The following is a 25,377-nucleotide window of genomic DNA, read 5'->3' as shown; positions in this document are numbered from 1 at the left end:
ATAATCTTGCAATCAGAAGAATTTATTCATACCAAGCAACCATCCCTCTGAATCTTGCGATTTCTTCATCTCTCCATCAAAGGTAGGTGGATTTTATTTCTTAAAATCATATGGCAAGTATCCCCTATCAATCCTCCTATAAGGATGATAATGATGACGATCATGATGCCTATCAGAGCCAGAAATGGAATAGTACCTGTGTCTATCACCTTTCATATCCGGAGTGTCCAACAACTTGCCATCTCTCACCGTTTCAGATCTATACGACTTGTGTCTACTAGGAGACCTACTACCATATGCCCCATTAGTTATGACCTCATGTCCATGGCTGATCTGAAGTGGTCCCTATCCCTACAAATCTGACAAACTCTGAAGTAGTATCGCATTCACCTCTACTTGTTTCTCTTGTGCCTGCATGATTTTGTCATTGTCTATTTTGCGACTCCTTATTTCTTCTTTTAGGCTTCTCAATGTGTCTTCCAAGTCAGAAGAGTATCCCACACCATGCTGCCCATATGATGCATAAGGATATTCTATGTAGTCGACCACCTTGCTAGCCATCTGATCTCTTTCCCGCAAGGCATACTATGTAAGCTAAACCAAATAAAAATAAACCCACATACCTTAGCATAATTAGGGGAGGATACCTTGTTGCCAATATCATCAAATCAACATGATACATGTATATCATAAACATAATAGCATACAGACATATACCGAATAAGTGTATCAATGCATAAACATCATTCTAGTTAGGGTCCAGTCATCAATGCAAGACCATATCAACAATGAATGCTATGAACTCATGCATTACAACAACCATTACTCCATTGCACACATTTCCACATGAAAATATAAACATGTATAAGAAATACCTAATCAACTACACATACATATGAACACATGTAGCTGAGCATAAGTGATCAATTCTTGTAACCAACCTACAATACTGATACATGTAAAAACATTCAAGAATGCACCTGATATACAAGGATGTAGTCAAGTGACATACAATTAACATATAAGCGACATATAACCGTATGCAACCAGTCATATACTTCTGACGATGCATCCCACAAAATCACATCAAGTTGCTTATGACAACCTTAGATGTAATTCAACAAGCACATGGAATGCAAGTGTAAGAGACACTCATGCAACTGACATGCATGCATGACGAACACTTTCACCCAAGGAGAGAACAACCACACTCTGATACCAATTTTTAACACCCACTCCTCCCAAATATACCCAAGCAACCAACTAGACGGGGTAAACACGAGATGAGGGAGGCTACTATAAGGGATTCAACTTCCTTAGTGACCTTAAGGAAATGGAATCGATGGAACACCTTAAAAAACCCCTACACATCAACAAAAACACCATCAGAAGAGATGTCAGCCACTCAGACATCCTGTGCCTGAGTCCCATTGATGATTTAAGCCTTTTAAACTCTGGTCGCTCTCATGCTATAGGAAAGACAGTGACCAAAAGCCAAAGATGCTCTCACAAGCATATGTGCCAACGTCCCTAGACTTTTTTTCAGTAGACCTATGCCAACATCCTTGGGATTTGAGACACTTTTATAGCACAAAATCTTGACCTTTGCCCAAAACTTCTTATGACCTTCAGAATCCATCAAATATGTAACAACCCTGGTAAAAATTCCATGTAAAAATATATAAGACCATAGCTGATGGGACACATATTCTAAGATGAATGTTGGGTAAGACATCCTAGTGTGGGTGTTCATTTGGTTGTTTATGGCTAAGGAAATTGGCAAAGGCAATGGATAAGGCTTTCGAAAGGCAAAATGGAATTTTTGGCACATTTATTTATGAAAATAATGGAAATTAGGAGAAAAGGAAGGTGAAAGGTCACATGCTGCATGTGAGGACGAAATTGAAGGAAAATGAAGAAAATAGAGGCCTAATTGATAAAAAGGCTTATGAGGATCAGTTGGCAAGCTTGATCAGTTTAGTTTTTGAACTCTCTTCTATTCTCTTTCTCTCTCCCACTCTTGGACACTTAAAGTTTTCTTGGAGCACTTTGGCATTGGAGCAAGAAAGGTGGAGAAGGAAAGAGGAAGCAAAGATCAATCAGGGAAAGGTAGGATCAAGTAGCTACAACAAGATTCATTGAAAGTATCGATTTGCATGTGGTTATTTTCTATCATGGCATGGGTTTTTCTAGGTGTGACAATGTTCTTTAGCCTAGCCTTGCCATTTCTTGATAGCCTTGATGAGGTGGGTTATCATACTTTGGTTGATGTGGGATGGATGGATGGATTCAAAGCCAAGTGGGGTATATCTCCGAAATGAAAAATACATGGCCTAGTGGTCCCTGAACCAGACTGTGGATCATGGTAAAGCCACTGGCCTAGTAACCCCTGAACCAGACTATGGGTTGTGGTAAAGCCAAGATTGTGTGTCTTGATGGGCCTAGGAATCCTTTTTGGTGAATGGAATGATATATAGTTAATCTAAGAGGTGGATTTCTCTCCGTTGGGCCTAGTAGTGCCAGGATGGGATGTACGGTAAAGCATGGAGAGTGTGTCTCGGTGTAGGGCCTAGTGATCCCTAGATCAGATTGTGGATTACAATAATGCTTGACAGTCTAGGAGGCACTCAAATTCCTCAAGGTGTAGGTGGATAACTCCGGTAACATCCATGCTTGTTGGTATTTTTGGTGTGTTCTATGAGTCCCACTTTCATGCTTAGAATATGGCATGGGGTGATTGGATGAAGAGAGACTTGGCTCAGCCAATCTATGGTTAGGTGGAACGTGGTAGTCCCATCTCTGGTTGGTTTATTTCATTCATTAATGAGACATTCGTTCCCTTGTTTTTCATGTGTAAATGTACTAATGTATATGTGGATTTTATGACTGATATGTTTATGATATTTGTGTCCCTATTATGTTGGTTATAAGTATGTTCTATGACAATAGCTATGTATGGCTCTCAACATGTTTTTACTTGTAAATGAATTGATAATGTGTCTATGGTCTAATATATGGTAATGTAGAAAATGACATGAGGGAACAATGGTTCTTAGTGATCCTAAGATAAGTACGAGATCCCTATGCTAAGATATATTATTTACACTTGTAGGTTGCATATTTACTAAGTGTTTGACAAAATTTTTGTCATGGTTAGGCTTGGTCAGGTCAAGCCGTTGATCAAGTTTTGTGTTAGAGGCTTTGCCTTGGTGTCATTTAATGTCTTCAAAAGTCTCAGTAAGTTATAGGTATTGGTTTGGAGACTATCCCTTAAAATGTGGCTTAAATCTTGTAGTCTCTGGCACAGAACTGGTTGAGAAAGACTGCAATCTCTCCACTGCAGGCATTGTGGGAGCAACTAAAGGGTTTCAGTTGCATGCATGCCTTCTCATGGGAGTGACTACAGGTTTAATTCATTGAAATGTTAGGTTAACTCAGGGTTGGGGACCTAGAGTGGTGGATTAGCTCCTGGGGGTCTTGAAGCAGTTGAGGAAGGTCTGTAAGGTCTTGTTTTGTCAACTCCATTTCCTTTAGGTTACTTAGGAGGTTGAGTCTTATCATAGTGGCCTCTCATTGGATTTTTACCCTGACTAGCTGGTTACTTGGGTAGATTTGGGAGGAGGGTGTTACAGAGTGGTATCAAAGCATGATTCACCCCTCAGACTGGATGGGCGGTGTGTGTTGGTCATGCATGCATACCAGTTGCTTGTGTGTCTCTTACACTTGAATTTTATGTGATTGTTGCATTGCATAATGTTGATCATGCTTGTAGTAAGGTTGTCATGAGGACTTTATGTTGATTTTGTGGAATGCATCGTCATGAGTATATGGCTAGTTACATATTGTTATATGTCGCATGATTACATCCTTGTATGGTAGGTTGCATTCTTGTATGTTTGATTACATGTACTTGTCTTGTAGTTTGGTTACAAGAATTGATCACTTATGCTCGATTACATGCATTTATGCATATGCATAGATTATTATGCATTGCTTATGCACGTTGATGGTTTCATGTGGAAAAGTGTACAATGGAGTAATGGTTGTGGTCATGCATGAGGTCATGGTTTGTGTTGTTGATATGGTCATGCATTGATTACTAGACTTTAGCTAGAATGATGTGGATATGGTCTGGTACTCATGTGCTATATGTCTATATGAAATTTTTATGCATGTACGGTCTTGGTTATCGTTATGCATGAATAGTAGGTCAAACATGCCTTGTGAAGTCATGGTATGAAATTTAGGTCATCAAGGTGATATTAGTATGTTATGATGCTAATGTGCTAGCTAAGATAGAGCAGGAGATGCAGATCATCAAAGTGAAGTTGCAACATTGGACCTCGAGGAAAAATCATGTCGTCATACAAGTTTGTAGGTTGGGCATGCAAGTATCTAGGTTAAGGATTTCTATATGAATTAGGTTTATGTACACGTCTTTTGATGTTATGATTAAATTCATGATATATATTAGTTGATTAGCATAGTCATATGCACATGAGTAAGATAGTCAAGAATGTTGGTAACCTGTGGTTGTATGCATTTCTATTGTTGGTTTATGTTAGATAAATTGATGATTAGGTTATATGTTGTTGATGAGCATGATATATATCTTATTGTTGTTATATACTATTAATTTGATGATTAGGGTTACTTCATTGAGATCTGGATGTTGTAATTTGGATTGGTCATACGCGTGATGGTGATGTTCATTGCATTGAAGATATTGATGTTATATGTATTGTGTTAACCTGGTTTGACCTATGCAGATGGTTATGGTTGTGTTGATGGTGCTGGACACCAAAAATTCAGGGGATCTCCCTGGTATGAAGTCCCAGCTAGACCTAACACCGTTTGGTGTAGGAGTCCCATTCGGTACGATGACCCAATTTCCATTATCTTAAAGATATGCCTTAGCTCTTGCTTGTTAGCATGTGAGAGTGGTTTTCTTTGTCTTTGAACATCGAGGTTCACGTGCTTGGTGAGTGCTTGGTGCCGCTTGTGTCAGAGTTCTTTCACTGCAGAGGGAGAGGGTGGAAGTGAGTCTCAGGTTGAAAGGGAATAGTCCCAACTCTGCAAGAGACACACAACACAATAGGACAAGCGCAACTTACAGCGGAGTAATCCACGTAGATGAGGTAGTCACAAGCACAAGGTGAATAGATAGCACGTACAACACCCAACGGAATAGTCCACACTAGTGCGACGGGTGTTGTAACAAGTTTACAAGAATGAATCTGTCGAGTGTCTGATGGGATAGCCCATATGGGAGAGACAACGTTAAAAACTGATACAACACATTTACAATAGCATATGTACTAAAACAACCGAAATAGTTCAACTATATTAATACAGGTTAAAGCAACATGCATTACAAGCATCCAATGAATAGTCTTACAAATGAATACAATACATGTGTGAAAACGTGCTGGCTTGTTAACATGCTTTTGAATTAAGTGAAATTTCCAAGAGACATCTGTACACCATTACATCACTAACCCCGATAGCGGGGCGTTGGAGCCACTGCTCGCTCCTCAAAGAAAATACTATAGACTCTCAAGGTTATGTGGGAGGTGCCAAGGTGAAAATTCCTTTGCATGTACAAATTAGGGGTATTTATAGCCAAGGGTAAAACTGGCCCTTATCTCTGTTCCACTTCCCTCATGACTCTTTGACTTACATGACTCTTCAAATTTACATGACTCTTCAGATTTACATGTGGGTCTCTTGGAATTCCACGTTACATTACATTGATTATAATAGTGTGGCCCACAGTAGTGATGTGGCTGAGATGACTCATGACATGACTCGACACGATAGAGATGGTATGTTCATGCTACTGGTGGTGTGCATGTCAAGCTGCAGTGCTGTTGAGTGATGGATGTGTTCTTGGTGTATCATAGCTTCACCTCCACATGGAAAGGTGTGCATAGTCTTTGATGGTATTGGTGTTCACTTAATGTTGTATGTGCACGTCACTCCTTTGCTTGTACTTTGGCATGCTTCATGTGTTCATCCATTTGCGAACAAGTCTCCTTGCATGTGCTCCTTGCTCATCCCATTCATCGTCATGCCATGTCTCATGCATGTACCTGTATCTGCAATCACTCATGATGAGACAACATCAAATCTAGAAATATCCTAGTCTACCATGATGCATTGTCTTTCGCTTTTGGATGTAGGTGAATAGGAGAGAGGACAAGGCTCTGAAACTACACAAGGCACATTTGAAGCTGTGATGCGGGATTTGAGCACTGTCCATGAAAATTGTGCAGAGGTCACTGGGAGGATGAGACGGGAAATCTGGATCAATGGTGACAGTTCACGGGATCTGGCTTGGTTGGAGGGCAGATCTGCGCAATTTTTTCAGGGAGACAGTGTAGGAAACAAAGGGATAATGTGTTATGAAACCAGCTCACAAAAAGATAGAAAAGAGAGATCCATGCCTTAGAATTCAGCCTCTTCGAGGGGGCAACCTCCTTTACATTACATAAATGAACAATTCTTCGATGATACAAATGAAAATACCTCCTTTCTATATATAGGAGTCTAAGTGGTCCCAATACAATCAAAGCCTACATAACAATAATATTGTAGGGCACAACAATAACAATGGTGGGCTTCTATGTTGCATAATAGTAACAATATGGGCACTACATGGGTACATCAATATAATAAGTGGGTTATACTAATAACAATAAGGGGTTACACTAGTAGTATAGGGGCCTAACATGCCCCTCTCCTTCAAAAAGCGTTGTCCTCAACGCTTGAGTAGTTCTTGATGCTTCTATATAAAATTCTTGTCCTCCCATGTGGAATATTCAGCGGGTAAGTTCTTCCACTTGATGAGATACTCTGAAATTGATCGATTTCGTAGCTGTCGGGTTCTTGTTTCTATGACTGCTCCAGGTTCCAATATGATTTTTTCTTCCTCTTCAATTTCTGGCAATATTGCTTGAATTGAGATCTTTTGCAGCTTTTGAATAAGTCGCCATACTTCTTCGTTCTTCTTCCATTCATCTGTTGCTTCGTTTATCCAATTTGGTTGGATAATATAAATAGCACAAAACAATGCTTCCACATCCTCATCCTTGAAGCGTCTTCCCATTCGGTAAGGTCGCCATTTTTTAAGTGCATGTAGTATTGCCAACATTTCCTTCTCATAAATAGCTTGCTTGAGATGTAGCAGTAAAAATACCCAATCACTCACATCAAAACATTTTTCACTACAATGTTGATCTACCTGTTGTTTCATTTGATTTTGCACCAAAGTGGCGTTATCCTTTAAATGTTGGAGAACTTGCTGTTGATGCTCGATATGATCTTTCTCTACTTGAACCTTTTTCTTCTTGATATGTCCTTCTATCTTTTGAGGAGTGGTAATTTCTTCCAGTCCTTTACAAGATATGGTCGGATTCATTTCTTGATGCTCGATGTGATCTTTCACTTCTTGAACATTTTTCTTCTTGATGTGTCCTTCTATCTTGATAGTTTGAGGAGTGGTAATTTCATCCATTGAATTACAAGATATTGTTAGATTCATTTCTTCTTTCTCGATGTGATCTTTCACTTCTTGCACCTTTTTCTTCTTGATATGTCCTTCTATATTGAGAGTTTGAGGAGTGGTAATTCTTGCCAAGGCTTTACAAGATATGGTTTGATTCATTTCTTCTTTCTCTGGGGTGGTGTCCTGACGTATATCCTCTTCTTTTGATGTTTCTTGATCCTTTTCTTCCTCCTCTTCATATTCTATGTAAAATAATTTCTTCTCAGCACACCTATGACCTTTAGTGCATTTGCTATCACAATTGTAACAAAGCCCTTTTTCTCTTTTTTCTTCCAATTGTTGTGGTGTAACCCTTGTAGGTTGTGGAAGGCTGGGAGAAACAACACTTCCATCTTTATAGTTGTGAGGGTTATGCTTCTTGGCTTCCATAATTTTGCTTTCCATTATGTCACAAAGCCCTTTTACTCTTTCCAATTGTTGTGTTGTTGCTCTAAAGAAGGTGTTGCTCTTTATATCCTCATAATGTGCTATCATTTCCTCCGTGAAAATTGACCACGTAACAAGTTTTTTATGAGAACAAAGCCCTTTGTACCATAAAAATTGATCTGGTTCTAAATATGAAGATGCAATACATACCTTTTGTAACAGTTGTACACCATGTATATCAAAATATTGCTCCATCTGAAGTATCCAATTTACCGGATCCTTGCCATCAAACTTCCTCATCTTGCTTTTTCTTGATTTTAGGAGCTCTACCTTGAAACGACTGTAACTCTGTAATTTCAGATCTTTAAGTTCTGAACTTGTGACCTGTAGTAACCCTCTATGTCCTCTTTCCAATGCAACAAGTCTGATCCAAATTGGATTCTCCAAGAAAACGTTATGCACAATCTCCCGCAGTGACCTGATTATAGACTGGTTCAGTAGAGCGAACTTGTATGAAGTGCCACGTGTCACTGTTTCAACTTTTGACTCTGAAAAATATATAAACAGAAACTACAGTTCGTTCTCTTTCTGTAACTTCTTACGAAATTTCAGTCCGATGCTCAGAAAGAAAGTTATGACGATTTTCCCCAGGTCACCTATTTTGAGAGTAATTCCGGAGTCTACAAAAAGACCAACTTCCGCAGATCATATCTCCGAAAATGTCACGTGAAAAGATCTGAAATTCGGACCCAAGGTTCAGCGCCAATTATTCTCAAATGGGTTGTTTTTGCGACTTCTGAAACGTCACAGAAAAAAAGTTATAGCGAAAATGCCATGATGACCTGTTTGGAGCAGCGAAACCCTAGAATCCAAAGCTCTGATACCAAATGTTATGAAACCAGCTCACAAAAAGATAGAAAAGAGAGATCCACGCCTTAGAATTCAGCCTCTTCGAGGGGGCAACCTCCTTTACATTACATAAATGAACAATTCTTCGATGATACAAATGAAAATACCTCCTTTCTATATATAGGAGTCTAAGTGGTCCCAATACAATCAAAGCCTACATAACAATAATATTGTAGGGCACAACAATAACAATGGTGGGCTTCTATGTTGCATAATAGTAACAATATGGGCACTACATGGGTACATCAATATAATAAGTGGGTTATACTAATAACAATAAGGGGTTACACTAGTAGTATAGGGGCCTAACATAATGGCAGTCAAAACTATGCAATTTCTCCGGGGAGCTGGCAACGGGCCGCGGGAGGCTGCTGGAAAAAAATGCGCAATTTCTCCAGGGAGTTGGCAACGAGTTACGGAAGGCTGCTAGAAAAAACTACACAGAGCTGGTAGGTTGGCTTGTTGGACATTCCTATGCAGTTTCTGAGCTAAGCGGGATGGTGGGAGACTGCTCATGAAAATTGCGTAGTTTTCAGGGTGATAAATAGGTCGGCTACCAAGGTGACTGGTTGGAAAAATGTGTAATTTTTGAGGAAGTGCAGTGACAGACATAAGGTGTCTGTCCGACATGTCTGCACAGTTTCTTCAGTTAGCGGAAGTGAACCTGCTTGGTAGCTTCTCCACAACTTTTTGGAGGAGTGAGGCCCTGGGTCACTGCCTAGTCAAACTCTTCGGTTGACCAGCTAGAGGCTTGGTTGATGTGCTTATGGGTAGTGCAGATTGAGATGGATTGCTAAGAAACTTCTGCGCTATTTTGGGTGACAATCAGTCAGGTCGACTCCATGATTGTGCAATACAGGCTCCCTGGGAGGCAGCCTCAAGTTCTACGCAATTATGGGTTGCAGTACATTTTCATTGGGAGATGAGATTGTGTAGTGTAGCTTAGTGAAGGTCCAGCTGTTGGGGTTGGTTTGATCGACAAATATTCAACAAAATGACTAAGTGTGTGAGCGAGTGAACTTGTGCATATATGACCTTGCAAGAACACACTCAACATGACTTGACAACAAGACACCTCGAATCAATAAGACAACATACATTCAATGTGACTAACCGAAGGGTGTGAGTGCCAAGCGCGACACTTGTGATAGATCTTTGAACAACAACGATGACACTTGCGTGAAAATTCTTACAACATCGTGTGTGAGTGTGATAGATGTTTACATAGTGAACAAAACGCAAACACAACCTTCAACATCGCCAGAATGAGGTCGCAAGCATGACATAACAATCAACATGCTGAAGATTATAGTTGTTCGAACAAGTGAAAAGGAAGCAAGATGTATAGATGAAACAAATAAAATGAATTTTCATGTTTGCGCACATGCATGTTACTTAGGACATGATTATATGACAATGAGAAGCAGTCTTTCAAACTCAACTAAGAGATGTACTTTGAAAGGTGTTCTTTACTTACCATACTTATCCTCAAGATGATCATGCATCCGATGGAGTTTGCATGTGGCCCTGATCTTTTCCATTAATCGGTTCCTTGGTCATTCTCCTCAACTCCTTGGAAGAAATTTCAACATGTCACATTTTCTTATAGCCACTGAGAGGTAGATCTGTGAATTTTTAGCGGAGAGTGACTACTGTCGGAATGCGGCCCTTGAAGGCTCGTCTACGTAGTTTATACATGCAAGATAGATAGGGAAGCTTCGACAACAATGCACAGTTTTGAGGCATAAGACACTACTGCGGGATGGGGGTCCTGGGAGGACACCTCTGCACAATTTTTGAGTGAAGTGAAACTGACTACTCTGTGCATTTTTGGAGAGCTGTTCTGGCTGGGGTTTTGCGGGTTGCGGGGTTTCAGCAGGCAAGGGAGGTTGGTGTCTTTGCACACTACAGGGTTTCAACATGCAAGGGAGGTTAGGGTCTCCCTGAAATTTGGGGTTTCAGAAGGAAAGGGAAGAGGTTTGATGGTTGTAGAAGAAAAGTGCACATTTATGGGAAGCTGGATAAGGCTAGGTTGCTCAGGAAAATGGCTAAGTGTGAGATCAGTGAAACATATGTAAACATTGATAGGACTTGATTGTGATCACACACGGACACTTAGTGATGCAACGTAGACCATCAAGAATGCATAAAACATACTTTGCTTAATGCAACAACCTTCGTGACAAGAGTGCGTGAAGTGAGAGTGAAACATGTTTATGTGATGACAACCACCCAAGTGCACATGCTTTCCCTTGAAGCAAAACAAAATTACCTTTGCATGATAAACCAAAACCCCTATGCTCAAAGATGACATATGCTGCACTAAGATGAGAACGCGAACAACTCTCAGGTTCAAGGAGGGGAGCTTGAAATCATCAACTTACCAATAAGTGACCAAAGATGATCAATCACATGATCAAAGGTAGGCTCCGAAATTTGCATGTGAGCCAAAATTTTGGAGGGTGGTTGTAGCCGCTACAACACTTGGCAACACAGTGGTAGAACTCCAACTCTCTGTATGGACCTTTCTTCGTGAAAATCGAGTCTAACCCTTCAATAAGTATTGTTCGATTCTTTGATCATCGTGGTTTCCACACTAGCTTGGTTGAAAGATGTAGTACCTACCATTCTCTTGATCAGTCAACACACATTCCAAGCCAATTCAACTTAATTATTTCGATTGGGGATGAGGGGTATATTGGTGCACAAGTAATATAATTTTCAGAGTTTAAGTTTAATCTCTGGTGTTGCTCCGTTGTCAGCAGGGTTGGACAATACCTCGATGGAGTCGCACAGGAACACAAGCATCACTCCACTGCCAGTGAGCTTGGTCAGTACCCCGGCGGAGTTACTTACATCACCTCTCTATGCATGAAGGGTTTCTCTTCTTTCGCCTTATTCATTTTTTTCAAAAAACTGTGCGTAGGAACTTATTTATTTCATAGGTGGAAGAGGGATCCCAACTTATTAAGAGCAGAAGAGGTTGTTCCTTTAGAGAAGTATGTTGTGTATACCTCTGACATACTTGTTAATGTTTTCCCCCTCACCTTACTCTACTTGATTGAGCTGACAATGGTTAACCCAAGAGAACTGATTAGAGTAGGTGGTACTAGTTAACAGTGCAAGATTTGTGTTTTCACCAAGACTTACTCTAAACATAACGTATTTTCCATCAAGGCATCATCGACTGAAGACAATAAGTTCTTCATAAAGAGAGAGGAAAACATATAACTAGATGTTGGTAGCTGTACAATTCCTCTTAGATTTTCCCAGCTTGTCTCAAGAGCCAAACAAGGTTTCATGATAAGCTAACCTACGGGTACAAGTAAGAAATGAAAGAAAAAAGAAAAAATAGAAGTAAGCGAGAGAAAAAAAAGTAAGCAAAGAAATAAAGCAAGTAAGCAAGTAACCAAACCAAGTAAGAAAGCAAGCAAACATGTAAACCAGAAGGCAAAGAAAAGAAGCAAAAACTACTCCTACTCCTTTGCTAAACAATGCATGGGCCTACTCACGTGAAGTGATATTTCCAATGCAGCCACCGACGCATTGGCTGGCCCATGTTGGTGAAGGAATGATTAACAAGAAAGATATGCATGTAAAACAACTAACAAGAAAGATAGATCAACGAAGATCAAGACGCTTCAAGTTCTAAAACATCCAAAAACTAGAAAAGAGCGAATGCACAAAACAAACATTCTGCAGACGTACCATGGTGTTACGACACACTGGATGTAGACAGTAAACATAAACACTCTTTGGATTATGAAATACAAGCGAACACGAGAAAGACCAACAACTTATGATTTGCAAGCACACTCATTGTGTAAGATTCCTCCAAGGCTTGAGATATGGGATCATGTGATTCGAGTGGAGGAAGCAAAATCTGGGTGTTTGGTTGATCTTTAATGCAAAGAAGAGAGTGATTAGGAGCCTTGGGTGTCTCAAAAATTTTATGATTAGAAGTGGAACTAACCTTAGAACAATGAGGGCTTGACATAACCATCAGCCCAGGTTGAAGTGGCTCGACAAACTATGATATTTCCACTCCGTCAATAGGTAGATCATCAGAGATCAGTGGCTTAGACAAATTAACAATGAGTGAATCAACATCGTGATCAAATGAAGAAGTACAGAGATCATGACAACCACGATCAGAAAATTCGGTATGTTGATCGACATCCTCATGATTTGATGAATCGTGTAGAGGGGTTGATGAGAAGCAATGATGTTCACCCTCTATGTTTTCATAAATGGTAGATGATAGATGGGATGAGTTTTCAGAGGAAGATGTGTCCTCTCCGCAAGGTAATGATAGATTGACGTCAAGGTATATTGGTGCACAAGTAATATAATTTTCATAGTTTAAGTTTAATCTCTGGTGTTGCTCTGTTGTCAGCAGGCTTGGGAAATACCCCAACAAAGTCACACAGGAACACAAGCATCACTCCGCTGCTAGTGAGCCTGGTCAGTACCCCGACTGAGTTACTTACATCACCTCTCTATGCAGGAAGGCTTTCTCTTCTTTTGCATTATTCATTTTTTTTCAAAAAACTGTGCATAGGAACTTATTTATTCCATGTTTAGTCATGATAAGTATGTGGAGATTCAAAATAGATTGTGAGGACTCATCTTGTCATCTGGCCCTTCTTCTAGTGCCAGAAATGTTGATGGTGCTGGGCCTATCAACATTTAGGGAATCACCCCGGTATGAAGTCCCAACTAGACCTCACACTGTTTGGTCTAGGAGTCCCATCCGGTACGATGGACCAGTTGCCATTATCTTAAAGATATGCCTTAGCTCTTGCTTGTTAGCATGTGAGAGTGGTTTTCTTTGTCTTTGAACAACGAGGTTCATGTGCCTAGTAAGTGCTTAGTGCTGCTTGTGTCAGATTTATTTCACTGCAGAGGGAGAGGATGGAAGTGAGTCTCCGGTTGAAAGGGAATAGTCCCAACTCTGCTAGAGACACACAACAAAATAGGACAAGTGCAACTTCTGGCAAAGTAGTCCACATAGATGCGCTAGTCACAAGCACAAGGTGAATAGATACCACATACAACACCCAACGGAATAGTCCACACCAGTGCGATGCACGTTATAACAAGTTTACAAGAATGAATCTGTCGATTGTCTAGTGGGATAGCCCACATGGGAGAGACAACGTTAGCAACTGATACAACACATTTACAATAGCATATGTACTAAAGCAACCGAAATAGTTCAACTATATTAATACAGGTTAAAGAAACATGCAAATTACAAGCATCCAATGAATAGTCTTACAAATGAATACAATACATGTGTGAAAGCGTGCTGGCTTGTTAACATGCTTCTGAATTAAGCGAAAGTTCCAAGACACATCTGTACACCATTACGTCACTAACCCTGATAGTGGGGCATTGGAGCTACTAATCGCTCCTCAAAGAAAATATTACAGAATCTCAAGGCTATGTGGGAGGTACAAGGTGAAAATTCCTTTGCATGTACAAATGAGGGGTATTTATAGCCAAGGGTAAAACTGGCCCTTGTGACTGTTCGATTTCCATCATGACTGTTTGACTTACATGACTCTTCAGATTTACATGTGGGTCTCTTGGACTCTCACATTACATTACATTGATTAAAACAGTGTGGCCCACAGTAGTGATGTCGCTGAGATGACTCATGACATGAATCGACATGATAGAGATGGTATGTTCATGTTGGTGGTGGTGCGCATGTCAAGCTGTAGTGCTATTGAGTGATGGACGTGCTCTTGGTGTATCACAGCTTCACCTCCGTATGAGAAGGTGTACGAAGTCTTGGATGGTCTTGGTGTTTGCTTGTTGTTGCATGTGCACGTCGATCCATCGCTTGTACTTTGGCATTCTTCATGTGTTCGTCCATTTGTGAACAAGTATCCTTGCATGCACTCCTTGTTCATCCCGTTCGTCATTGCAGCATGTCTCATCCATGTACTTATATTTGCAATCACTCATGACGAGAAAACCTCAAATCCATAAATCTCCTAGCCTACCATGACACATTTTCTTTCGCTTTTGGATGTAGGTGACCGGGAGAGAGGACAAGGCTCTGAAACTGCACAAGGGACATTTCAAGCCGGGATGCAGGCTCCATGCACTGTTTTTGAAAATTGCGCAAAGATCACTAGAAGGCTGAGATGGAAAATCCAAATCAACAGTGACTATCCGCGGGATCTGGATTGGCTGCAGGGCAGATTTGCGCATTTTTTTCAGGGAGACAGTGTAGGCAATAAAGGGATAATGGCAGTGAAAACTACACAATTTCTCCGAGGAGCTGGCAACGGGTTGTGGAAGGTTGCTGGCAAAAATTCTGCAATTTTTCCAAGGAGATGGCAATGAGTTGCGAGAGGCTACTACAAAAAACTAGCTAGTGCTAGGAGGCTAGCCTACTCGACATCTTGGAGTAGTTTCTGAGCTAAGTGGGATGCTTGGCAGTTGGGAGACTGCTCATGAAAACTGCGTAGTTTTAAGGGTGAGCAATGTGGGGTTTCATAAGAAAAGGGAGGAAGTTTGATGGTTGTAGAAGAAAAGTGCACATTTATGGGAAGTTGGATGAGGCTAGGTTGCTCAGGAAAATGGATAAGTGTGAGATCAGTGAAACATATGTAAACATTGATAGGAATTGATTGTGATCACACACAGACACTTAGTGATGCAATGTAGATCATTGAGAATGCATAAGACATACTTTTCTTGATGATAGAACCTTCGTGACAAGAGTGCATGAAGTGAGAGTGAAACATATTTATGTGATGAAAACCACCCATGCGCACATGCTTTCCCTTGAAGAAAAACAAAATTCCCTTTGCATTATAAACCAAAATCCCTATGCCCAAAGATGACACATGCTGCACTAAGATGAGAACGCGAACAACTCTTAGGTTCAAGGAGGGGAGCTTGAAATCATCAGCTTACCAATAAGTGACCAAGGATGATCAATCACATGATCGAAGGTAGGCTTTGAAATTTGCATGTGAGGCAAAATTTTGGAGGGTGGTTGTAGTCGCTACAACACTTGGCAACATAGTGGTAGAACTCCAGCTCTCTGTATGGACATTTCTTCGCAAAAATCGAGTCAAACCATTCCATAAATATTGTTCAATTCTTTGATCATCGTGGTTTCCACACTAGCTTGGTCGAAAGATGTAGTCCCTACTATTCTCTTGATCGGTCAACACACATTCCAAGCCAAGTCAAATTAATTATTTTGACTGGGGATGAGGGGTATATTGGTGCACAAGTAATATAATTTTCAGAGTTTAAGTTTAATCTCCAGTGTTGCTCCGTTGTCAGTAGGCTTGGACAATACCCCGACGGAGTCACATAGGAACACAAGCATCACTCTGTTTCTAGTGAGCCTGGTCAGTACCCCAGCGGAGTTACTTACATCACCTCTCTATGCAGGAAGGCTTTCTCTTCTTTCGCCTTATTCATTTTTTTTCAAAAAACTATGTGTAGGAACTTATTTATTCCGTGTTTAGTCATGATAAGTATGCGGAGATTCAAAACATATTGTGAGGACTTAGCTTGTCATCTGACCCTCCTTCTAGTGCCAGAAATGTTGACGGTACTAGACCTGTCAACATTTAGGGGATCTCCCCTGTATGAAGTCCCAAGTAGACCTCACACTGTTTGGTATAGGAGTACCATCCGGTACGATGGACTGGTTTCCATTATCTTAAAGATATGACTTAGCTCTTGCTTGTTAGCACGTGAGAGTGGTTTTCTTTGTCTTCGAACAACGAGGTCGACGTGCTTGGTGAGTGCCTAGTGTTGCTTGTGTCAGATTTCTTTCATTGCAGAGGGAGAGGGTGGAAGTGAGTCTTAGGTTGAAAGAGAATAGTCCCAACTCTACTAGAGACACACAACACAATAGGACAAGTGCAACTTCCGGCGGAGTAGTCCACACAGATGTGATAGTCACGAGCATAAGGTGAATAGTTAGCACATACAACACCCAACAGAATAGTCCACACTAGTGCGATGAGTGTTATAACAAGTTTACAAGAATGAATCTGTCGAGTGTCCAGTAGGATAGCTCACATGTGAGAGACAATGTTAGCAACTGATACAACACATTTACAATAGCATATGTACTAAAACAACTGAAATAGTTCAACTATATTATTACAGGTTAAAGAAACATGCATTACAAGCATCCAATGAATAGTCTTATAAACGAATACAATACATGTGTGAAAATGTGCTAGCTTGTTAACATGCTTCTGAATTAAGCGAAATTTCCAAGACACATCTGTACACCATTACGTCACTAACCCCGATAGCGGGGTGTTGGAGCCACTGCTCATTCTGAAAAGAAAATATTACAGAATCTCAAGGCTATGTGGGAGGTGCCAAGGTGAAAATTCATTTGCATGTACAAATGAGGGTTATTTATAACCAAGGGTAAAACTGGCCCTTGTGATTGTTCGACTTCCCTCATGACTGTTTGACTTACATGACTCTTCAACTTTACATGACTCTTCAGATTTAAATGTGGGTCTCTTGGACTCCCACATTACATTACATTGATTAAAACAGTGTGGCCCACAGTAGTGATGTGGCCAAGATGACTCATGACATGACTCGACACAATAGAGATGGTATGTTCATGCTGGTGGTGGTGTGCATGTCGAGCTGCAATGCTGTTGAGTGATGGATGTGCTCTTGGTGTGTCATAGCTTCACCTTAGTATGGGAAGGTGTGCGAAGTCTTCGATGGCCTTGGTGTTTGCTTGATGTTTCATGTGCACGTCGATCCGTCACTTGTACTTTGGCATTATTCATGTGTTCGTCCGTTTGCGAACAAGTATCCTTGCATGCGCTCCTTGTTCATCCCGTTCATCACTGTGCCATGTCTCATCCATGTACCTATATATGCAATCACTCATGACGAGACAGACTCAAATCCAAAAATATCCTAGTATACCATTATGCATTGTCTTTTGCTTTCGGATGCAGGTGACCGAGAGAGAGGACAAGGCTTTGAAACTGCACAAGGCACATTTCTAGCTGGGATGCGGGCTCTGGGCACTGTTCGTGAAAATTGTGCAGAGGTCACTTAGAGGCTAAGATGGGAAATCTAGATTAGGAGTGACTGTTCGCGGGATATGGCTTGGATAGAGGGCATATTTGCGCGATTTTTCCAGGGAGACAATGTAGGAAATAAAGGGATAATGGAAGTGAAAACTATACAATTTCTCCGGGGTGTTGGCAATGGGCTGCAGAACGCTGCTGGAAAAAATTGTGCAATTTCTCCATGGAGATGGAAACAGGCTATGAGAGGCTGCTAGAAAAAACTACGCAGAGCTGGGAGGCTGGCCTACTTGACATCCCTGAGTACTTTTTGAGCTGAGTGGGATGCTTGGTAGTTGGGAGACTGCTCATGAAAACTGTGTAGTTTTCAGGGTGAGCAATGTGGGGTTTCAGAAGGAAAGGGAGGAATTTTTATGGTTGTAGAAGAAAAGTGAACATTTATGGGGATATGGATGAGGCTAGGTTGCTAAGGAAAATGGCTAAGTGTGAGATCAGTGAAACATATGTAAACATTGATAGGACTTGATTGTGATCACACACAGACACTTAGTGACACAACGTAGACCATTGAGAATGCATAAGACATAATTTTCTTGATGCAACAACCTTTGTGACAAGAGTGCGTGAAATGAGAGTGAAACATGTTTATGTGATGACAACCACCCATGCACATATGCTTTCCCTTGAAGCAATTTTTTTTTCCTTTTGTTAGAAAATTATATATTATGGAGCAATGGAACACATAAACTATTACAAAAATATAAACACAGAAAACGCACAAAACAAGAGAGACACAGATATACGTGGTTCACCCAGTTTGGGCTACGTCCACCCCGAATAGCCAGTCCTTCCTTTTTATTATCCAGCAAAATGAAGAGACACAACCTACAGCAAATCCGCTGTAATATCCTCTGTTTTCTCTCACAGTCTCACCTCTCTATTTCTCTCTCATAGAATACACATCTATCACATAGCCTCAAATACAATGCCCTCATACAAGGAGAGGGGTTGCCTTCTAGGGCAAAAAACCCTAAACTAAACATAAGTTCTACCATCAGATCATCCGCCTAATGAACGACCCAGATTGACTAGAAATTACTATACTTTTACAAGTCCCCCCTGCACCCCCCCGCATGGAGGGCTGTACAAAACTTCCTGGGGTATACATCCGGTTGAAACAAAGACCTCTGAACAATCATGCTCCACACACAACACCTTTGCATGATAAACCAAATGCCTATGCCCAAAGATGACACATGTTGCACTAAGATGAGAATGCGAACAACTCTTAGGTTCAAGGAGGGGATCTTGAAATCATTAGCTTACCAATAAGTGACCAAGGATGATCAATCAGATGATCGAAGGTAGGCTCCGAAATTTGTATGCGAGCCAAAATTTTGGAGGGTGGTTGTAGCCACTACAACACTTGTAGAACTCCAGCTCTCCGTATGGACCTTTCTTCGTGAAAATCGAGTCTAACCCTTCCATAAGTATTGTTTGATTCTTTGATCATCATGGTTTCCACACTAGCTTGGTTGAAAGATGTAGTCCCTACCATTCTCTTGATCGGTCAAAACACATTCCAAGCAAAGTCAACTTAATTATTTCGATTGGGGATGAGGGGTATATTGGTGCACAAGTAATATAATTTTTAGAGTTTAAGTTTAATCTCTGGCGTTGCTCCATTGTCAGCAAGCTTGGACAATACCCCGACGGAGTCGCACAGGAACACAAGCATCACTCCACTGCCAGTGAGCTTGGTCAGTACCCCGGCAGAGTTACTTACATCACCTCTCTATGCAGGAAGGCTTTCTCTTCTTTCACCTTATTCATTTCCTTTTTTTCAAAAAAATATGTGTAGGAACTTATTTATTCCATGTTTACTCATGATAAGTATGCAGAGATTCAAAATAGATTGTGAGGACTCAGCTTGTCATATGGCCCTCCTTCTAGTGCTAAAACGTTGATAGTGCTAGACCTGCCAACGTTTAGGGGATATCCTTGGTATGAAGTCCCAACTAGACCTCACACTGTTTGGTGTAGGAGTCCCATCTGGTACGATGGACCGGTTTCCATTATCTTAAAGATATGCCTTAGCTCTTTCTTGTTAGCATGTGAGAGTGCTTTTCTTTGTCTTCGAACAATGAGGTTGACGTGCCTGGTGAGTGGTTAGTGCCGCTTGTGTCATATTTCTTTCATTGCAGAGGGAGAGGGTGGAAGTGAGTCTCAGGTTGAAGGTTAATAGTCCCAAATCTGTTGGAGACACACAACAAAATAGGACAAGCGCAACTTCCGGTGGAGTAGTCCACACAGATGCGGTAGTCACAAGCACAAGGTGAATAGGTAGCACATACAACACTCTATGGAATAGTCCACACCACTGCGACGGGCGTTATAACAAGTTTACAAGAATGAATTTGTCGAGTGTCCGGTGGGATCACCCACACGGGAGAGACAACATTAGCAACTGATACAACACATTTACAATAGCATATGTACTAAAACAACCGAAATAGTTCAACTATATTAATACAGGTTAAAGCAACATGCATTACAAGCACCAATGAATAGTCTTACAAACGAATACAATACATGTGTGAAACGTGCTGTCTTGTTAACATGCTTCTAAATTAAGCTCTGTACACCATTATGTCACTAACCCCGATAGCAAGGCGTTGGAGCCACTGCTCATTCCGCAAAGAAAATATTACAGACTCTCAAGGCTATGTAGGAGGTGCCAAGGTGAAAATTCCTTTGCATGTACAAATGAGGGGTATTTATAGCCAAGGGTAAATCTGGCCCTTGTGACTATTTGACTTCCCTCATGACTGTTTGACTTACATGACTTTTCAACTTTACATGGCTCTTCAGATTTACATGTGGGTCTCTTGGAATCCATATTACATTACATTGATTAAAATAGTGTGGCCCACAGTAGTGATGTGGCCGAGATGACTCATGACATGACTCGGCATGACAGAGATGGTATGTTCATGCTGGTGGTGGTGTGCATGTTGAGCTGCAGTGCTGTTGAGTGATCGATGTGCTCTTGGTTTATCATAGCTTCACCTCCATATGGGAAGGTGTGCGAAGTCTTTGATGGTCTTGGTGTTTTCTTGATGTTGCATGTGCACGTCGATCCATCACTTGTACTTTGGCATTCTTCACGTGTTCGTCTATTTGCGAACAAGTCTCCTTGCATGTGCTCCTTGTTCATCTCATTCGTCATTGCGCCATGTCTCATCCATGTACCTATATCTGCAATCACTCATGACGAGACAACCTTAAATACAAAATTCTCCTAGTCTACCATGATGCATTATCTTTCGCTTTTGGATGTGGGAGACCAGGAGAGAGGACAAGGCTCTAAAACTGTGCAAGGTACATTTCAAGCCGGGATGTGGGCTATAGGCACTATTCATGAAAATTGCACAGAGGTCAGTGGGAGGCTGAGATGGGCAATCCAGTTCAACTGTGACTATCCACGGGATCTGTCTTGGCTGGAGGGCATTTTTGCACAATTTTTCAGGGAGACAGTGTAGGAAATAAAGGGATAATGGCAGTGAAAACTACACAATTTCTCTGGGGAGCTGGAAACGGGCTGCGGAAGGCTGCTGACAAAAATGGTGCAATTTCCCCTAGGAGATGGCAAGGGGCTGCGAGAGGCTGCTAGAAAAAACTGTGTAGAGCTAGGACGCTAGCCTACTTGACATCCCTGATTAGTTTCTAAGCTGAGCGGGATGCTCAGAAGTTGGGAGATTTCTCATGAAAACTACGTAGCTTTCAGGGTGAGCAACAGGCCGGCTGACAAGGTGACTGGCTGGAAGAAATGCGTAATTTTTAGGGTAGTGCAATGACGAACATAGGGGTTCTATCTGGCATGTCTACAAAGTTTCTACATTCAGCAGATGAAGACATGCTTGGCAGCTTCTACACAATTTTTTGGAGGAGTGAGGCCCGGGGTCATTGCTTGGTCAAACTCTTCGATTGACCTACTGGAGGCTTGGTTGATGTGCTTACGGACAATGCAGATTGAGATGGCTTGCTGAGAAACTTTTGTGTTGTTCTGGGTGACAGCCAGTCAGGTCGAATTTGGGATATCACATAACAGGCTGCCTGGGTAGACTCAATCTCTACGCAATTCTGGGTTGCAATACATGTTCACTGAGAGCTAAGACTTCATAGTGCAACTTAGCAGAGGTCCAGTTGTTGGGGTTGGTCCAGTCGAAAAAGCTTTAAAAAAATGACTAAGTGTGTGAGCGAGTAAAATTGTGCATATATGACCTTTCGAACACACACTCAACATGACTCGATGACAAGACACCTTGAATTAACAAGACAACATACACTCAGTGTGATTGATTGATGGGTGTGAGTGACAAGCGTGACACTGGTGATAGATTGTTGAATTACTAGGATGACAGTTGCGCGACAATACTTACAACATCGTGTGTGAGTGTGATAGATGTTTACATAGAGAAAACAACTCAAACACAACCTTCAACATCACTAGAACGAGGTCGCAAGCATGACATAACAATCAACATGTCGAAGATGACAGTTGGTCAAACAAGTGAAAAGGAAGCAATACGTGTAGAAGAAACACATAAAATGGCTTTTCATGTTTGCACATATGCATGTTACTGAGGATAGGATGATATGACAATGACAAGCAGTCCTTCAAACTCAACTAAGAGGTGTACTCGAAAGGTGTTCTTTACTTACCATACTTACCCTCAAGATGATCATGCATTCGACGAAGTTTTCTTGTGATCCTGATCTTTTCCATTACTTTGTTCCTTGGAACTCCTCAACTCCTTGGAAGTGATTTCAGCATGTCACCTTTCCTGTAGTCATTGAGAGGTAGATCTATGAAATTTTAGTGGACAATGACTGCTACCAGAATGAGGCCCTAGGAGGCCCTTTTGTACAATTTCTTCATGCAAGACAGACAGAGAAGCTTGGACAACACTACGTAATTTTGAGGCATATGACACTATTGTGGGATGGGGGTCATGAGAGGACACCTCTGCGCAATTTCTAAGTGCAGTGCAACTGAGTGCTCTACGCATTTTTGTAGAGCAATGCTGGCTGGGATTTCTATGGGTTGCGGGGTTTCAGAAGGCAAGGGAGGTTGGTGTCTCTTCACATTATGAGGTTTCAGTAGGAAAGGGAGGTTAGTGTCTCTACACACTTTGGGGTTTCAGCAGGAAATGGAGGAAGATTTATGGTTGCAAAAGAAAAGCACACATTTTCATGAAGCTGGATGAGCCTGCTAGGTTGCTTGGGAAAATGGTGAAGTGTGAGATTAGTGAACATATGTAAACATTGATAGGACTTGATTGTGATCACAGATGGAAACTTAGTGACACAATGTAGACCATCTAGAATGAATAAGACATACTTTTCTTGATGCAACAACCTTCGTGACAAGAGTGCGTGAAGTGAGAGTGAAACATGTCTATGTGATGACAACCACCCATGTGCACATGCTTTCCCTTGAAGCAAAAAAAAATTCCTTTTTCATGAAAAAAAAAACCCTATACCCAAAGATGACACATGCTGCATAAAGATGAGAACACGAACAACTCTTAGGTTCAAGGAGGGGAGCTTGAAATCATCAGCTTACCAATAAGTGACCAAGGATGATCGATCACAGGATCGAAGGTAGGCTCCGAAATTTGCATGTGAGCCAAAATTTTAGATGGTGGTTGTAGCCACTACAAAAAGTTACGATATTCAGGTATGAGCCAACACATTTGTGATATGGTGTCATACTAATCTCGACTAATCATACATATGTCATTATTATGTATGAACGACAAATGCTTATGTGAACATGTTAGTTAGTTACTATTATGGATATCATGATTTATGTTTGAGTGGAGATGTTGTGAAGTTATATCATGCTAACCTATATTGATTGTTCATACAAGATAGCGTCCCTGAAATACACTAAGGTATGAGTTTGCTTATGCAGTATATTGGGTGCTTCATTGTTGATTATGTCATCTATTTCGTGCTTGAATATTTGATTATGTTGCTTAGTTAATTTATTTAACATGGTATGTTGCAAGTTGGTTGAATGTTTGATGAATTGTATAATATGAGTATGTGTTCAAATGATTTTGTTTTAGATGATTGTATGAATACATATGTATTAAGATAGTTGCTATGTATTTGAATGTAGTTGACAGTTGTAGCATTATGTCTAATGACTATGAGTTGACTATGGATTATGACATGATTGTTTGTAAAGGTTGATTTCAAATTGATAGATATGATTGTCTTGATATTTGGAACATGTGGTTCACATGTGTGAGCAGTTGTAGGAAGAATGCTAGTATTAGCATGAAAAGGTAATAGTTGATGTGTTTATATCACTAACAATCGGGTGATGTGACAATGCATAGTAACACTCAATTGCAAAAAGGAAAAGGTCAAAGAAAGGAATTGGGAAAGAATTCCTTTGGTTATGTTTGGAAACCTTAATTCAAAACAAATGAGTGCTTTTCCTATAGGAAGTATTCTTAACCTTAATCTTGTTGGACATTATGTGGATACATGATAGATTCATGAACATGTACTTGATAGGTATATTAGCTAGTCTTTAGTTACAGGTGAATCTGTCAAAGGATTGGAGTCCCTTGAGAGATGGTGTGGATGTGTTTAGTGTAAGAAACGTGCTTGGAAAAACAAGATGAGGTAAATGGTGTATTTTTATGTTTATTTATGCACTAACAGTTATGTGTTAATGACAACATGATGCAGGGAGTTGCATGGAAAGAGAGGTTGCCATGAAATCTCGAAGAAGGCTCAGGTCGAGCTTTCCTTGGGAACCGTGGGGATTGAGTCATGGTGTCTATTGTTAGTTTGTTCTTGTGGTCTTTTGTGATTGTTATACTTGTTTTGTGATTTTGATTGTGTCTGGTGCATAGCTATGCCACTTTGTTGCGGTGTCATGTTGTTATTGGTTTTCATGGTTTTGCTTCTTGTTTGTTTATTGGTATTGCCTTCTTGGAAATTGGTCGGGAAAGGAAGAAGTTAATAGATCTCTAGGAGAGCTGTGTGGTACCAAACATATGCTGTTAGACTCGGATGAAGCTCGGTGCATGACTAAGCGCAACGGGAGTTAAGACTATGACAATCGGTTGGACTAATTGGGTCCATTGTGGTAAATGGATGGTGGAAGTAAAGTCATGATAAAGGTAACCAAAAAGGTAAATTAAATGGATATGAGGTGTTAAATGGCTTGGCTATGTTGGGAATGACTATTCTTAATGTTGCACATGTGTTGAATGAATAAATGAAGTTCTCTTAAACCTTGACCTTGATATATGGCAATTATGTTATGTTATGATCATGATTATGCTGATGTTTATATATGTATACATGTAGGTGTGTATGTATGTCATGTTTGATAGGGTCGTCATGGATCATGATTATTAACGCTAACATTTATGTGAATATATATGTATG

The 25,377-nt window shown here is 40.7% G+C and overlaps 1 protein-coding gene across 1 annotated transcript in view; it reads left to right on the top strand.

The window, feature by feature from the left end:
- The window catches only part of LOC149190380 (cytochrome b-c1 complex subunit 6-1, mitochondrial-like), a 242,834-nt gene that overhangs the window by 217,089 nt on the left and 368 nt on the right, over positions 1-25,377 (top strand). The gene's annotated exons all lie outside the window — the stretch shown is intronic.

This window comes from Pinus tabuliformis, chromosome 3_1, assembly GCF_031772625.1.
Source record: "Pinus tabuliformis cultivar Carrire ecotype Pingquan chromosome 3_1, CPIR1, whole genome shotgun sequence".
Lineage (NCBI taxonomy): Eukaryota > Viridiplantae > Streptophyta > Pinopsida > Pinales > Pinaceae > Pinus > Pinus tabuliformis.
Note: the sequence above shows the minus strand (reverse complement) of the source record. Positions and strands in the feature narration are given on the sequence as shown.